Here is an 18,902-nt window from a genome sequence, read left to right as displayed (position 1 = left end):
TTAGGTCATGTTTAACTTGTCCCTGATGTTCTGCATGAAATAGCTGCATCTGTACCTGCTGCCATTCCACCTGTTGTTGTTGTTGTCGTTTACCATGCCTGACTTCTTCTTCTCTTCATGTTTGATGTCAGACTAAAACACTTGTGGGGTTGTCATACTGCCCTCATCAGTCCCCAGAGGAATCAGATCTCCAATACCTATGACATCTAAGGTACCCACAGTACTGTCGAACATCAAATACCGTCACACTTTCAGAATTTTGGCATCGACTTGGTGCCGAGGTATTGGTTTTCATGACATTTCCACTCTCTGCTAACGATCCCACAATTTGCTGTGCCGCAGTTTAATAAAATTATCAAACTATAAAATGAAGCCTGCTTGCTGTTCCAAACAAAACAGGGGGTTGATGAATCTCTGTGTCCCTAAAGGAGGACGGAGGATCAAAGCCAATAGAGACAAATATAGAAACGGGGAGAAGAAGCACAGGATAGTACGAGGGGAAAGGATGGGAACAGCTAAGATGGAGGAGGAGGAGAAGAAGGGAAGGAAGCATACGGATGAGGGGAGGACGAGCAGAGGACAAAGTATTGTCTCCTGTTAATATGTAAAAATAACTCTGCTGCTGCCTGGTGGAGGAGCTAACTGGGTCAGAGAATTCCCACAGAGAGAGAGAGAGAGAGAGAGTGGAGGGAGAGGTATCGCATTGATTCAGTCTGTGGAATCAGTGTGAAGCAGAAGTCAGACTCTCTCACCTTCAGGCTGTTCAAGCTGAGAGGCATCTCTGTGCACATCCATGCCATGCATTTGTTCATCCATCTACAGTATCTATCCTTCTAATGGTCGGTTCTCCACACCCCACCCTCACCAAATCCCCCCTCCCCTACCTCCAGCTTTGGCTCCTTTGTTTACACCCTCCTTTCCTTCCTCTGCTAATAAACATAGCCTCGACTATCTCACACACTTCCCTCTCCCACACTCTGCTCTCTCGCGATTAACCCCGTCTCCGTTTCTCCTTTGTTGTCTCCCCAATGTAAATACACAATTATAACACACGACCAATTACATGAGTGAATAAAACTTGGTGAGTAATTCATCAGTCAGTCTGTCTATTAATAATACACGATGTAATCGCCCAGCAGTTTGACATATCTTTACCTAATTATAATGACGGTGAAACTGACGGATAATCTTGGAGGAATAAGAAGAATGTATTAAGTCACGTTATTATACTTCAGCCCGTATTATTATCAGTGGCACAAAATCAGTCCTGAATATCTTACTATGTAATAATCACTGGTTAATGTCATTGTGCTCTCATAATATTACCTTCAGATGACTTGACATCTACTTTAGTTTACTTAGTTTCCCTCTTGCCTTTGGACTTTTCCTCTATTTCACTGATTTTTATTCTTCATGTTTTATCTCCATTTAACTTTTGATTATTCTACGTCTTTTGCATTCCTCTCCACCCTTTGACCCTTTCCTCTCCCATCAATTCTATGCTACTCTCATCTTGTACCTGCCATGCAACCTCATTTGATTGCATGATAGCTATGTGGAGCACCTGAAAACAGATTAACTGAATGTAAGTGTATGCATCATTCCATCTTTAAATTTAAGAGTATTTTCTTTTAATTTATTTTTTTCAAAAGGGATCTGAAGATTAAGGATTATTTGTTTACATAACTGGACAAAACCAACCATTTTAAATGCTTTCCAATAGCTATTTTCAGAAATGAAATGGTGGAGCTCTCTCATAGTTTCTCTCTCACTGTTTTTAATCTATGAAATGTAATCCCATAAACCAAATATTTCATGGTCTGCTGTGTTTCTGGGATTTCACCGTTGCCCCTGCCAACACAGCAGCTATAAGACTAAACCATAAACCATACAATTTGCATTGGTCAGCAGTTCTGAGCGGTAATTAAAACCTTTATTGATGACAAGTGCTGTGAGCATACTAACTATTTATATGGCTACTGTACATACTGCACCAGCTGCATGTGCGTTAGCCACAGCCATACATCTGGAGGACAAATTAATACAGGAGCATTCATGCAATAGGGAATTTCCCACCTGAGTATTTTCTCTTGGACTGAAATAGTCATTTTTTTCTTGCAAAGGTAAGCAATAATGAGAAAAAGGAGTATGCAAATAAAACTTCCTGCAGAATAATTCAGCTGAGATTTACCTCTCTGTTCCTTTTACTTGCCATGTTTCTGCTAATAATGTCCTTCTTGTTAACTACACACTATGTCTCCACTGTGAATCCACACGTGATAACATCAGTATGTTTTAATGTGTACAAGTAACTGGACGGAGCTACATTTACTGAAAATGATTCCAGAGCTTAAAATGTTTCAGAACTCCAGGTCTAAATGGATTAACCTGCAGGGCTGGTCCAAAATGGGCCAGGCTGTTTCTTGGCCGGCTGGCTGACTAGGGGGCAACAGAAATAGCCTGAGCTGACTACGGCATATGTAATGCACTGCAGCAGTCCTTCAGGGTTCCGTGTTTTTGCATCTAAACCACTTGCTGTATTTGTGTTTGTGCTTCCTGTGTTTGTGTACTGGAGTTTACATGTGATGGTGACAGACCAAACCTGGTCCTGTGCCAGGACGCTGGTTATTTGTAATGTTTACATCTGTATGCAAGGGAAGTACAGAAATACTTATAACAGTGTGGGTTAAATAACTCCCTCATATATTAATGGTGCAGTGGTACAGTGGTGCAGAGCCCAAAGAGCAAATGTAGTGTATCCTAATGAACATAAAATATAATATTACCCTTGTCATGTGGGGGCCTTTAGTTGAGGCAACACTGCACTACAGTGGTGCCACAGTAGATCTTTGACAGCAAACAGCCACTCAGGGTCACTGAGAGAGACCTTTATGCAGCTAGGCTTCTGTAAGCCCTCTATGTGTTTTTGTGGGCGTCAGCAGAAAACTGAAAAATGTTGTGTGTTGGCTGTGGTGTGTAAACAATTTGTAGTGAGCTCTAAGTTTCTTTCAAACTACTAACACAATAAACCTCTCTTTCTTGCGAGCAAATATATCCCAATAACAATGAGTCCATCATAATTCTATGTAACTCTACAGCAGCCACAGCCATTTAACTGGGGACATCACTACAAGCTGTGCCCAACAAGCACAGCACATGTTCATCCATGTATATCTTTTTTCCTTTTCATTTTAACATCTGCATGCGACATACAACAGTTTAGCCACATGCCTGTTGTATGTTTCTGACAGAGAACAATGCTGGACATTGTTTAGAATCCACTGACGAAAAGTTTAAAGTCTATATAAGCATTTAAACAATAAAGCCATTTAATGACTGACAAGGAGGCTAGCAAACCTAAAATCTTCTTTCCTTACTGAGACTTTGTACTTGCTTAGAAAAGTGAACACACCTGACTGAGCCAGTTACAGCACTCTCGCATACATGTGTGTGGGCATTTACCTGAGAGAACTTAGCTTTAGGCACAGATAAGAGTACAGCCTAGACACTATCCACAGATAAAGTCTGGCTGGAAGTACACAGAAAGAAAACGTTATTCTGTCTTCTATGATAACAGCCTCACTCATTCAGCAGCGCTGAAATAACCACATGGTTTAAAATTAGGTTTATATTACACAGGAGGGAGTGTGGCTCACCTTATGAGGAAATGGAACAGTAACTTCCTATTTAGCATATATTTCAGGAACAATGATGTTTGTTTGCATATGTGTGTTGTACCACATTTAACAATTCAACAGGAACAAATACACATGCCACAATAGTAAATGGCTGCTGCATAACTGCAATCTTTGGGAGGAAATGAGTGGATATGTGTCATGACAAGCTGTTTACACACTTACATTCATGCCATCCAGCCCGTAAATCGACCAATGAAATGATTGAGATGCAAAGTATTTCACATGTGCAACAACAGAACATGAGGTGAATGTGGCTATCATAACATAATGCAGCTACAGTAGACCTGGTGGGGTGCCACTAATATTATGCCAATAAACACCCAATACAGTAGTCTGACATCAACACAAAACACACATCATTTGTAGTGCTACTCATTAAATGGAGCACCTTCTGCACCGTTCTGCATGCGTCCCCTGGTATTTAATAACCTATAATAAAAAAACCCATCAATATTAAGAATCTAAGGAATAAAAAACATTTAAAAATATTTTTTTTGTCTCTTTATCTCTTTCTTGTGAACTACAACTGATGTCTCCCTCACCTTCGGCCCTCTGACAAAGACAAAGACTATATGAACACAAGTGAGCATTCTGTCTGAGAATCACACTTTCATGTTTTGTTTTTTTGTTGTTGTTTGTTATTTTAGCCATCACCAAACGCCATCACACACCAAAATACAGTAGGCTACCATCCAGGTGATAGCTGCTCCGCAGAGGAAGACCCCGCCCCCCTCTGCTACAGCCCAGGGTGCTCTGTTGTTCCCCTGAGCTCATACAGAGCTGCTTTCACTGCCTCCCCCTTCTCCAATTATCACAACGTGCTAAACACGCACACAGACAAATACACACTAAAAATAGACACACAAAAAAAGCCAAACCCTAATGCATAATTCGTTAACGTTAATCAAGATTGTGGGCTGTCTCCAAATCAAGACCCTGATCCTAGAAATGAGCTGCAGGATAAGAAAACAAACAAAAACATCGAGCATCCTCGCTAAGGCATGCTGCTCATTCAACTTGCCCGAGCTGAGCTTTTTTTCATGCGCGTTTCATCTTCGTTAAATAGAACAAACTCGCCTCTCAAGTTTGCTGGTTGTTTGGGTCGCTCCATTGCACTCAGCAGTAACACGCCTTGCTTTATGGCATCCTGAAACAGACAGGTCTCGGAGATGTTTCCCGCCGTCTGATGAGCCAACGGCTCTGCCGGGAAAGGGAAGTTTCTCAGACAACCCATTTCCACGCTTAATACTTTGCCTTTCCCCCTGACGTGCCCTGAAAGTCCCTCGCTGCCTCTCTCTTTGTGGTCCGCATCTTCTCGTCATCAGTCGGCGACCTTCCAGCTGAAATAAAAACCTGGCATGGATTCCCAATTAACCAGATCATCTACCTGCGTCTCCTATCTTGTTCATGCTTTAATGTCATTTCAGTTTCTCAAAGGTGAGCCTCTGTTGTGTGGACGCTCCATTAAATGCAATTGAATCTCATATAGACAACACACTGATTTATTCAAAGTGGACGCACCCAACTGTACAATCAATTAATTCACATATCTACAAATTTAATCAAAATATCTCTTGGCACTGTGTCATTGCAAAACATATTCACCTTTTACAGTTACTAAAATGATTACTTTATAAATCAGCAAACAGTGACCCAATCAATTGACCCAGTAAGTGACCCCTGGTGCTTTCAGTTTAATATTCAAGGAGGCTCATAATAAGAGTGATGGTCTCAGGCATGGTGGGGTAGGTGGTCTACAGATTCACACCAACAAACCAGATGACCTCCATCCTCATATATAAAATCCATATCAAGATTCACTGTGTGTAAAGCTTTATCCAACATACAGCAAATTGCCTATAGGTGACACATTTTCTCTTTCTCTAATAAACCTTTTTCTCACCAGTAATGACTCACTATAAATAAATTACTCCTACACGAGATGTAGGGACAACACTTGCAAATTACAGTAAATGAAACACAGGATATTCACATAAGGCTGTAGCAGCTGCGCAGTGGCACAACACTTCACATGAAAGTATAGTCCTGACAAAGACGGGCATGTGTGTATTTATGTTGAAACTGTGGAGAATAACTGTGACACTACAGCAGCAGGGAGAAGCTGACAAAACCAAACAAACCAAACCAAAAAACAGCACACATACATATAAACAATAGCAGGCTTACTTTAATCAAAAAACCTTGTTTATCAGGCAGATAATCATTACTCACTTGTGAATGAAACACAGAATTTCAGCACCATGGAGAGCAAACGTCCCCAACTAAATATAATATACAGCAAAGATCTCCAGAGTTCAACGGATCAAATCGAAGTTGGTCAAAAAGAGCGAAAAAAAACAACTGAGCTATAAACAAAACACCTCATCTTATATGGGCTCACCAGCAGCTAGTGTCGTTGCAGATAAGTCTCTGCACCCATTAAATGCACATTTTGATCAAATAATCCATGTTATGAGGTACAAAATATATTACACCTCAAAGTATATCATTACATCACTTCTGACAGAGAAAGCCTCTCGTCTCACAGGATAGTATTCACAGGAAACCACATGGGGGAAGGTAATTTTCTCTGCGGTGGAACAAGTTTCTTGACAGTATCTGACAGCCTCAGTATTTAGGTCCAGATGGCTGACTTCATAACAAGGTTTTGTTGTAAACACAGTGCAGTATATTATTCCACTTTAGGGAGAGAAAGAAACTTTTTCTACAAAAAAAAGCAAGATCAACACATTATAAAGCAGCACAGGGCTCATTTTTCTTTGATTAAAGGGCATGACTCACTATCACAGTTTTTGTATTGTTATGTTTCCCAAAGCACATTCAAAATGCAGAACTAAATCACATCATCCCTGTTAAGCAATCTCTACACTGGCTGCCTTTTTTTTCTCAGACTTCGCAATGCCCGGCTTCTTGTTCCACAGACTGAGCTGGTAACAGGAGGTGAGTAAACCTTCACTGTCAGCGCTCTCGGGCCTTTGCAGCTTCCTGCAAGAGAGGCTCTAACCACTGAGATCATGACATCAGTGCAGTGTGGCTGAGTCTGTGGGACTGGAAACAGAGAGGGACATTGCAGGAAACACTCTTCAGCCTTCTTGAGGTGTTTTAGTCTTTAACTCAGTGACTCATTTGTGAAGGAAGGTGCCCACTCGATAACCACAGTGTCATGCCCACACTCACTCAGCCTGAAAGCTAGAATAACTACTGCAAGTGGTTAGAGTGACTGATGGCGCAAGAGTCTCTGATGTTTGTTTGCTTTGGTGCTCATCTGCATGGTAACATAATGTATCATTCAGTTTCAGTTTAACTCTGAATTGAGTCTATGTATCAATTCTCACTAATCCAACAAATGAGTGCCAGTCAAGTTACTTCCCATTCAGAGGTGCACCCTGTGTGTGCGAGCCAGCATGATGTGTGGTTTCACTGTTTTTCTCTGTTTTGGGCTGTTTTTCTGTGTTTGGACAGAGCCGTCTGGGAGCTGTCGGGCTATAGCTCTAATGAGGTGGGGATGAAACGCCAGTGAGCTGGACCAGCACAACATTTCTGTGTTCCAATATAAGAAGCATCCCACAGTAGCCTGGGTATAGTTTACACAGCAAAGTGGTTGTAGAGTAAAGTAAACGCTTTACAGTTGTCATAAAAGACTACATGTTTACAAAGCTCTTTTCTCAATATAACCATTATCATTATTATTTATTTATTCATGTACGTAATACTGTGTTACTCTCCCCACCTACACACGAAGTCCACAGCTGAGTGCAAAAGGATTGAGACGCATCAACTGAGTAAAGATAGACATGGTGAAATGAATGGATTCAAACAGTATATTACAACAAGGCATTGTTTAAAAAGAAAAAAAAAAGATCTGACTTACATTTAACATAATAAGTTGGAGACAAATAGCCATGTAAAATTCTGAAGGTGCGTTTTATTTTTTATATCTAACTCTTGAGTTATTGTAAATGAGTAAATTAGTAAGAGCAGCATTGTTATAAATGTAGCACATGCCATATTCTGACAGTGCTCATGTCCATCTAGCACTGAGTAGCCTACACTAACAGACACATGGAATTAATTCTAATAATATGAACTGGAGAGGGATATATGTACGATTCTAATAAACATCCAATACAGGATATTCACTCTTTGACTGTTTTCTGTCCACTGCCTGCTTGTGTTTAATCTAACAACACAGAAAATGAGAACAAGCTGTATGCTATGAGCTGGTGATGATGAAAAAAAATTTTTTTTTGGCACCAGACAGTTTGTAGAGATACAACAAACAGGCAGTCAGATGGCTTATTGATTCAAGCAGAAACATAGAGATGCACACAAGCAAAGACACAAACACATTTCGCATGTATGCACATCTCTTGCTTTCTGGTCCTTTCCTTTTCCTTCTCACAGCAACACACTCACACACAGACACGCACACAGAGAGACACCTACAGCAAGCTGAGTGGTCGCTGTACGTATGCAAGTCAGGCTGACACTGATGTGTGTGCTGGAGTGAGACGATGATGTGGCTCCAAAAGATCTCAGGAGAAATATGGGGAAGCTTCCCTGCAAGTGCTGTGTGTGCCTGCTCACAGGCATGTATGTGTGTATGTGTGTGTGTGTGTGTGTGTGTGTGTGTGTGTGTGTGTGTGTGTGTGTGCGTGTGTGGCAGTGGGCACTGCTCTGTTGCATCTTTTGCTTTTTATCCTCATCCTCTCAGCAAGCACAACAAACACGGGTGGATACCCCTCAGTAGCCATGAGGCACAAGACACAAGTATGTGTGTCTGCATTACAGTAATATCTGTGTCCATCAATACAATCACTTTCATTTGAATTTTTATCATGTATGTATTATGTATTTAAACATATTTAAGGATGAAATCTGTAGCCTTTTTTGCAAGTTGTTTAACCTGTTTTAAGCCTTGTAATAGAGGTTCCGTATAGGTAACCATGCCCATATGTGTCACATTCATTTTCTATCTAAGTGCAAAGGCACTGCAATATACAATGCGGTTCTGACAATGGCATGCAGCTCTACACAGATATGCATTTTGTTTTGTTTTGTTGTTATTGTTATGCCTGTCAGTGTGGGCTGGTGTGTGCACAGAGGAGAGAGACCAGAATCCCATAAATCCTACTTTATTAGATAAACGTCCTAATCAGATAAAGAAATCTCACACACCCCATGCACACACACACACACACACACACACACAAACACACACACACACACACACACACACACACACACACACACACACACATGCAGAGACCCACACAGCATCTCTCTGATAATCTCCATTACCAATTACGGGGTGATATGCCACAGCTTAACATGAAAGCAGCAATTAATCTGCTAACACCGGTCAGTGGGTCACTGTAGTAGGGAAAATATTGCTTGCAGGCACACACATCCACAGACAAAGCAAACGTATCATGAGAGATTTTTTTTTTTATTGCTTTAAAGTGAAGTATAATTTTTCCTCATTTCTGCAGCGATGCAATTCAGATGTAATGTGTTTTTTTTTTTTATTATTACCATCTATTGCTTGTGTTCTCAAACTGTGATGCAGCTCTCAAAATTGGTCCCCAGACTTTTTCTTATGGGTTCCTATCAAAGCAGAACAAATGCATAATTTAGATTGGTCTAATGGAAACAGACTTGCCTGCACTTCTTTTTGACAAGGTTTTAGTACTCCTATGCGAGAGTATAGCTTTGAAAGATCCTTCTGTTGCTGTTAACCGGTATTTGTATTCAGTTAAGGTTGAGTGAGTGACCAGGCTTTTCTCTCCTGTCACACTTTGACAGAGACGTGTCGATAAAAAGAAGATATTCTGACTGGCAATTTAAAAAAATTTTTTTTTCATAAACTAAAAAGAAACTAAACTCTCCTTCCTGCTTCTTTACTGGTTTGCCTGCCATCTTCCTTTCCATGATTCTTTTGTGGCATGAATGACAGAAAGACAGGGAAAATACGGTGCTAGGTGGCTACTTCATATCTGCATCGTGGAAACAAATGTGTCGTTGGATTAAAATAACAAGTAGATCCATGCAATATATTGCATGCAGTTTGTTGTCAATTGCCGATTAAGGCAGATTGAGCTCGATCATGTTTTTCAAGGCACTGACAACTACCACGAAAAGACGCTACACACCCACAACATGAGCTGGCAGTATTTTCCATGTTTGTTACCAAAGAGGGAAGCCAACAACCCTTCATCTGCTCTTCCTGATGGATTAATAAGAGATATGAATGGAGAGGCTTAACAGTGACAAATTAAGCTTGTATCACATTGTAAAGAACAAACAGCTCTTCATTTTGTATAAACTGTTATAATTCACTATAACTTAACTTAAGACTAAGACTAAGACATGGTGATTTGATTTTGTTTAAGTTACTCTATAGAAATAAAATATAAAGTCTGATAATGACAGATAATGAAGATAATGACAACAGTTGTTAGTTGCAGCCCTATAAAGAGCTTTCCAGTACAACCACAGTCATCAACTGCTTGTTGGAGCAAATAGAGGTGAGCGCTTTGCTCTATTGCACCTTGACAGTAGTTTGGTTCAACCACATTTGTTGAACCAAACTGGTATTTAAACTGGCAACTTTCCAGTCCCAGTCCAAACATGGTCTGCTTGAATAAATAGCCCGATCTTCCAGGAAGTCTGAATGAGGGCAAGCTATGGTTTCCCTGATCTAAGCTCTTTTTGACACAGTAAGCAGAGCTGGGACATGAGAAGAGAGCTGCGTGCGTGCGTGCGTGCGTGCGTGTGTGCATCCGTGCGTGCGTGTGTGTGTGCTTGCGTGTGTGTGTCTGCAGGAATGGATGTGTGCACGTTTGAGTGACTGGCAGAGAAGGTGAGAGAGGGAGAGCTCAGAGATCGGCTCAGGTTTGTGTAAATGGGTTATCAACATGTGTACCCGATATGTGTCATACAGTATGTTGCTGAGAGTGTGTGTGCGTGTGTGTGTGTGACTGTTTATGAGGCAGAGCAGAGAGATGACACCATAGTTGAGTGATAGAGCAGATGGGCCTCCCATATCTGTCAAACTGAAGATATTCCTTTCACTCAGTCCATTCAATCCTTCTGTGCATGCACATGTACTATATGTATGTGCATGTCATAATTTTGCTAAAGCCACATAAATGCCTATTCTAAATTTGATATTAATATTATTATTCATTATTATTATCATTACTATTATGAAAAGAAAACAACATGGTTGGTGCAGTGAAAGGAAAATGTAACAGAGTATGTATTAAAGCCCCAATCCATTATTGGTGGCTGTACTTTTTCACCCCACACGTCAGGGTATACATGAGTACGCAGAGTTGCACCTTCATCGTGTTCTGTTAATTAATCAAAGTAAAAAACAGTGAAACAACAACAGCATTTCCTCCATCATATCTAACCAAACCATTTATTCAACTGTCAGCTCATGTTGGCTAAATTCAGGTTGTTGAGTATGTCGACAAACATGTAAATGCCCCAATTAAGCTGTTAACCTTTATCTAATTCCATCCTTTCACACATCCACCGATCAGTTCTTCCCTTCTTTGCATCTGTAAAAGACAGATTTCTTCAATATAAGATAATGCAGTACCTGGCAGCTGCAAAGATCACAAACTGAATGTGAACAAAGAAGGATTTGAATATTTGATTTGCTTCTGACAGCTGGAGTTGTTAGTGATAACCTCCACTGTGCCACTTCTTAATCCCACCTACACATCGTCTTCCTTCCCTCTGCATGTCAACCACCCACGCCATGTACATTCTCCCAGTCTTGTTCTGTGTCCACTGTCTATCCTTGCACTTGTATTACCTCATCAATAATGTTAAGGTTGTGGTATTATCAGCCTGTTTAAATGATAGACAATTAGTGTAGACATAACTGTTGTGGTACTGCTATCTGCACTGTAATAAATCCACCACTGCACTAAAAATGAATGTGTAGACACTGGACTTCCGCTACTCAAATAATTGAGAGACGTGTGGCTCATGGTTTGTCAAAATTCAACACACTTCATTCAGCCAAAAGAACAAGTGTACACATTAGGTGTGTCGTGTGTAAATGATCACAATGAACCTTGTGTGTCACTTATAGATCATTTATAGATTTTGGATTTGCACTGTTAAAAAAATAACAATTCATGTGTCAGTACAATAAAAATATATTCACCTCTTTTTGCAGAAAAGGGATTCTGTTTAAGCCCACACTAAGTGCTTTACATTTGGAGCATTTCACTTATAATAAAAAATATCAACATTTGATTTTCAATTCTAGGTGTACCACAGAAATAATAAAATCGCTGCTGCACGTCATTTGTTCTTCACTGGCCTGACTAATTAAAGAAATATTGGACTCAGTGTGTAAAACAGTGTATCATAGATTGAACAGCTTCGTATACAGTTTGCGTCTACATTAATTTCACAATTAACCTTCTATATTAAGCCTAATGAGTGTTGAGGTTTTTGATGTGTGTGTGTGTGTGTGTGTATGCGCAACTGCAGCAATAAATTAAGTTAGCAAATGTCAATCAGATGCTAGGAGACAAAACATTGATTATTTTGTCTGAATCCAATAGAATGATGAATTTCATTACTGGTTAATTCTCCACAGGAATCCACATAAATGGAAAATGAATAATAAATATCAAATGTGCATAAACAAGCTCAAAGAGTAAAAAAAAAGTACAGGTCAACTTAAGTTATCTCTTGAAAAAGATTTATAACGAGTGGCCAACCAAAAGACATTTCAAGGCCACCTGCATAACAAGCTACTGTAACTGGCATTACAACTCTTTTAACATAAGTTTACAGACAGGGCCCTCCCTTTCACTGGAAAGAAAACTCCTATTTTGAAACATCAAAGCCCTCAGGGAAATTAATTCATCAGATACAATGCTTTAATCAATGACAGTTATTGTATTTTTGAATTGTGAATGCAAAACAAACAAGCCATTCGTCAGAAAAACTCACTATTGTTTCTGTAAATTCCCTAATGCATCTCATGCTGAAGGGTGCCTTTGTTTCGTAGTAACGCAGCAAAAGTTCAACGTAACAGTGACTTGAGAGGTCAAACCTTGAAGAGTCATTTCAGGTTCAGTGTTTGTGTGGAGTGGTGCAAGCTATGGTGCATGAGACCTTACATGGCCATCTCTCACACTCTCTGTCTCACTGTCTGTCTCTCTCCCTCTCTCTCTCTCTTGTCTTGTCTCTGTCCTTCCTTCCTGGATTCCACACTGAGGTGAAAGGAAACAGGACCGGCTGCAGTGGCTGTTGGCAGCAGCATTTTTTTTTCTCTGCAAAGAACCACTCTTCCTCTTGTAATGCACGCACACACACGCACACACACACACACTCACACACACACCCACACACACAGACACAGACACACACACACACACACACACACACACACACACACACACACACACACACACACACACACACACACAGTCAATATTCCTGTGTTAATGGCTTTGTTCCTTAGCCAGTTGGGAAGATGTTTCCTCAAACATGTTTGTGTGACAAAGCTATTCCTGTTCCTGCAGATGGAATGCAGGCGGCGAGTGTGTTTGCATGTGTGTATTTCCATGTGTGTGTGTCAAACAACACAGTTGAAAATGAGATATGGTCAGCTGGATGGATCTGAGTCAGCAGGGTGCAGATGGGTCCTTTATTATTGCCAAATGGAGGAATATTCAAAACAGTAGCACACACTCTTGCTATCTGCCCTTTGTTCAGTCTGCACCACAGCACCACTGGGACTCTCCCCAACTCCCTCTTGTGCTTACTGGAACCTTGGCAGCCTGCAGCCAATTAGGACAGCTTTTACTAAAGCTCCAGCCAATTGGATTAGTGCTACATTTCCTTGCCAGATGAGACTCTAAATGTGCTGCTGTATGCTAGAATCTGAGAACTGGTGGGCAGATTCCTGTTTCGCTGATAGGCACTGGTATACACACACACGCTGCAGAAGCAGTGGCAGGATAAAGAGACATCCCATGATGCTACATGTGTGTTGTCTCCAAGTGAGTGTGTGTCACTGAGATTCTAAACTGTTTAAACCAAGAACATAACATAAAGCAAACCAGAACCCCAGCAGCCGAGGGACCACGATACTGCTCCCAGGTGTACATAAAACAGACACTGCACACACACGTGGATGGAAAAAAAAAAGAGCACAACTGGCTATACATACAGAGATGACATCAGACAGACAAGAGGAAGAGGAGAAACTAAGGAGTGAAAAATCATAGAGAACAGACATTTTGAATTTTAGAAGAGAACTGATGCTTTTCCTGAGGCGTCCTCTTTTTTTCTTGTAAAACATTGGGAGTTTTCAGAATCAAGAATTCAGGATCCGAGGATGGAGGGTGTTATGCTGTACAGACTGTAAAGCCCTGTGAGGCAAATGTATGATTTGAAGCTGTATAAATGAAACTGACTGGACTTGACTTGAAAACAAACAAAATGGTGTTTGTTTACCTGAGCGAGTGTGGAGTAGACTTAAATAATTTAGCTGACAAAATTGTGATTTTTCAAGTTTGTGGGTGTGTTACACTGTCTGCATTTGAGTGTGTGTTTGCCAACCATGCTCAGTGTACCCAGCTGTCAGTTCTCTATGTGTCCTTAATCTGGGTCCCTGGGCCCCAAGTAAGTTATTAGTGGAAATTAAATTCATTTCCAATCCACTTCCATCCACTGAAGCAATCATAATCCTTTGTAGGTGTTTCAATCACCTGGAAATCAAACACCAAAAGCTAAATATAAAAACCCTCAATTTATAAAAGATCCTATAACTCTGATCAGTTGTGCTTTATATGGTGTTTAGAACCAAGTCAATGGAAATAAGCTTTTGTTTTTATCATTTCAATGTCTACTTTCTCATAATGTCTAAAAACAATAGAACAAATGCAAAAAAGATGAAAAACAAAAAGATAAAAGAAATCACAAAAGAAACTATGAACACCCACCCTCAAACCCACAGATGAATAGGGAAAATGAAGTAGAAAACTACATAATAAAAATAAAGTGTACCAAAAGAAAAGAAACAAAAACGAGCCAAAACAATATACAAATGTCAATAGAAAAGATTTGCCAAAAGAAACGAAGAGACAAGAGAAAGAAATAAGAAATACTGAAAGAGACAAAGAAAGATTGTGCTTTGTGATCGTACAATACCAGCTCACTCTCTCCCTCCTTCTCATCTTCTTATTGCGTAGATATTGATGGAGAGTTCATTGCCAAGTCAGTGCTTATGAGAAAGGGTCTGCGAAAGTGCTCATGGGTGCCTGGAGGATACACACTAAAGCATACAGGTACACACACACACACACATACACATACACACACACACACACACACACACACACACACACACACACACACACACTTTCTCAACCTGCTTGATCTCTGGTACTCTGCTCACTTTGTAAGGCTGCTGCAGGATGTTTGTCCATCACACTCAATCACAGAAAAGAGAACCTCACAAACAAAGAAGCAACAATGCAAAATCACTGACAATCTCTCATACACACACACATACACAATGACACACACACACACACACACACACACACACACACACACACACACATACACACACACACACAAACACACACCAAAAGCAAAGATGTAATACATTCACAAAGCCCAGTAGGAAGCACAAGAAGAGCTTTATATGACTGTAGCAAGCGGCAACTAAAGAGGTCTGTGTTACCAGTCAATAAATCAATTAGCCTATATCTAGGAGAAGGGCTTGGCATTGACACAAAGACACCTTACATTTCTGTCCAACCATGGCAGGTGTGGCTGAAGTGTGTTAGCAGAGACACCTCGTACATATGAAACAGGGTGGAGCAGGGTGGAGCAAACAAAAATAACCGAAAGGCAACAGGCCATTAGTCAAGCCTGGAGACCACCAGGCTTAAAGAAGTGATAAACCAGCACAGACCAGTGAGAACCACTGGACCACAGCAAAGGGCAAATGCAGTTCAATCAGCCAGGCAGTCAAAACACTTGACACAAGACATGGAGCAATGCTGAAAATCGGTTTTAACAGCACCAAGAGGAACTGTTTTGCATGATACAGCACAGGTAGGCGTGAAGACCTTTGTACACTGACAAGCTGATATGCTTGTTGTGACCTTTCCAGTTGTTGCATGACCGAGAAATAAGGTGTTAGTTTACGTTGAGTATAACAGGTTTGTTTAGGTATGCCAACAAGCTGGTTCAGCAAGAACAGAGAGCGGTTCAGCATTTCTTCCTCCCTCTGCCATTCACTTGAATACGCGCGCATGCAAACACAACACCACGCGCGCGCAAAAAAACAGAGGGTCGCGTGTACTGTGAGAGGAAATAACCTGGGCGATGAAACACGCAGCTTCAACAACTTACTTCAGATCCACCAAAACACTGCCTTGTGGAGAATGAAAAAGCAACAAACAAACAACAAAAACATATTACGGATAGGAAACAAACAACTCAGTTAGCGAGGACTTGAATAACCGAGCAAGAGTTGGAGAAAATGTTTAGGCACAGTGAGTTTACACACTATTGATATCTCGCAGTGCAGTGCGGAAGTGGGCTATCAGACACCTGCTATGAAAGATGAGCTATGAGATGAGGTAAAGCAGCAAGTCTGGTCTCCTCATCTTATTATTCTTCGCAGTATAATTCACTTTAACACCATGCTCTTCCGCAAACCCTGACTGAGAATACTGCGACTCACAACAAAAAGAAAGTTGACGTTTTACCACGTGCAAAGTTCCTCTTTTAGTTCTTACCCCTGAAAAAAATCGAAAGCAAGGACGCGTGGCGAAACAATACAAAAAGAGAGAAAGATTAAATAGTTGGTCGACCAAGACCAAGCGACAGAAAATAAATAAGCTTTAAACTGCTGCCTCTATTTTTTCTCTGACACATTGGTTCAGTCTCAAGAATAAAATAAAGGGGGAACAACATCGTTAGAAAGAAAGAAAATATCAACTAACTTACAGTGTTGGCAATTCGCAGCTGAGAGTCCGTCAGTGACACCAAAATATAGAAATCCAAACGGGCAAAAATCCGAGAGGGAGCCAATCTGAGCCGTCACCGTCCAGCCGCAACGAGGAGAAGTCACAAAGTGCCTTGACAACCGGGCAGCGAGCGCGAGCGAGCTAGAGAGCCCGGAGCCGCCTGCTGGTTTCTCCTGTCTGCACGAGACGGGAGAGAGAAAGAGAGAGAGAGAGAGAGAGAGAGAGAGAGAGAGAGAGAGAGAGAGAGAAAGAGATGAATGGTAGGAGTGCGCAGGCGCAAACGGGGTCGAATCATTCCGGTGGTGGGGCTGCAAAAAGGCATAAACACAGGAGGGCAAAAAAAAACCTGCATTTGTTTATTTATTAATGTTTATTTACTTATTTACTTAGCCTGCTTAGGAGGGATTTTAGAGAAAACAAAAAGGGCATGTTTGTGGAAAATTAACGCAAACAAGACAAAATAAATAAACAAATAAATAGGCTAAAATAAAATAATAAAGAAGAGTACACCATATACCACAATACCATTCTGTTATAAGTGCATGTCCTGCATTCAAACTGTTAGCTAAAAGAACGAAAGTATTAGCATCAAAATATACTTTAAAAAGCCTAACAAAAGTAAAGGAGTGGCCCATTTCAGTATAGTACATACTATATTTTAACATTATAAATAGTGATTCTGCTGGGCAGCTTCCAGTAGCCTAATCTATTAGTGTAGATCACAATTTATTAGTTGATTATATTTTGTATTAATAGTCTGAATCTACAAAGTAACTATAGCAAACTAAAGATGTCATATACATAGTGGAATAAAACTATGCTAATAATATAATATAATAACATAATTATTCACATAGTAAATGTATTCAACCACTGTTCTCAATCTGTATTGTATCACTGTAATAGTTTTAGCACGAATGTGATTTGATTAAACAATAGAAGGAAGCACAAAGCCTACGTGTAGCTTGAAGTGGACACATTTCCTAAAAAAAAAAGTAAAAATAAATAAATAAAGAGGCATAATTTAAGTAAAAAATCACGACTAGAAAGAGTAGCCTACATCTTGACCACGACTCTCTCTCCATCCAAGAGAAGCATTACTCTCTCCCAGACAGTCTTATAAATAATTCAGCAATAAAAGCTCGCTTCTGCTTGCCTGGCTGCATGCAGCACCAAAAGAAGCCTCTCACACTCTCCCCCCACCCCCTGCGAGGCGTCAATCTATGCGTGCGTTACCAATTAAAACAAATCTCCAAGCAAAATAAAGTTCAATCAACATTCTTGTTTCGCAAATGGCTGTGGCCGGTCGGCCAAATCAGCCAGGGATTACGAGGCTTCTGTCAACTATCAATAGCCTCATGCGCCTGCGAGAGACAAGGGGGAGAAAGGGAGAGGGGGGGGGGAGGAGCGGAGTGGCTGAGTTGCAATGCACAGACGGTGCAGGCAGAGCAACCAGCCGATGATGCTGTTTGTCCTGTCCGCGGATCGGAGGAGAGCAGAGAGTCACCCGCAAGCGACGGCAAATGTAATCCAAGACATCCTGTCTCAGAGCCCCCGCTTCTGAACCGCACACTGTCCTACCAGAGCTGCCGAGAGGGGATGGAGGCAGGAAAAGTATAGCAACAGCCAGTACAAAAAAAAAGCAATTTACCTGAGCACCGCTCCGTTATTACTTCCCTCTCAATGTGGCTTTCAGTGCTGCCGCTCACTCCGAGCTGCTCGCCGCTGAACGGGAATTTAGACAACGGGATTTGTTCACGTGGTCACGCTCAGTGCTCCTAATTGGCGGAGCTGCACGAGCCGCTGTTCGCCTCGCTCGCACCTGTACGGTGAACGATGCAGGAGGAGAGAGGCGAGGCAGGTGCAGGAGGAGAGAAACAAGGAGAGAAAGAGATATGGAAGAAAACAGATTGCTGCTGGATATATCCTTTCTTAATATGGATCTCTGCCCCCGTTTTCCCTGTGTGTGTGTGTGTGTGTGTGTGTGTGTGTGTGTGTGTGTGTGTGTGTGTGTGTGTGTGTGTGTGTGTGTGTGTGTGTGTGTGTGTGTGAGGAAACTAAGCCCACTAATAATAATTTTACGCAACTGGGAGGCTTTACACATTTCTGAACATTGAAAAATCACTAAGCCCAGTGCAGGGTTATAACATGGATT

General features: G+C 41.0%; 1 protein-coding gene across 3 annotated transcripts in view; it reads right to left on the bottom strand.

The window, feature by feature from the left end:
* strbp (spermatid perinuclear RNA binding protein) overlaps positions 1–18,555 on the bottom strand; it is an 87,632-nt gene extending 69,077 nt beyond the window's left edge. The window contains exons 1-2 of one of the 3 annotated variants that reach the window (XR_008830258.1): positions 18,399–18,551; positions 16,728–16,924 (exon numbers count right to left, since the gene is read on the bottom strand). The gene's annotated coding sequence lies outside the window, so the exon portion shown is untranslated. Of the gene's footprint in view, positions 1–16,727; positions 16,925–18,398 lie in introns of all 3 variants that reach the window. The other 2 variants (XM_056402967.1, XM_056402968.1) reach the window with 2 other exon arrangements.
* Positions 18,556–18,902: the final 347 nt, after the last annotated feature.

This window comes from Seriola aureovittata, chromosome 18, assembly GCF_021018895.1.
Source record: "Seriola aureovittata isolate HTS-2021-v1 ecotype China chromosome 18, ASM2101889v1, whole genome shotgun sequence".
NCBI classification, from domain to species: domain Eukaryota; kingdom Metazoa; phylum Chordata; class Actinopteri; order Carangiformes; family Carangidae; genus Seriola; species Seriola aureovittata.
This window is presented reverse-complemented; position numbering and strand designations above follow the sequence as displayed.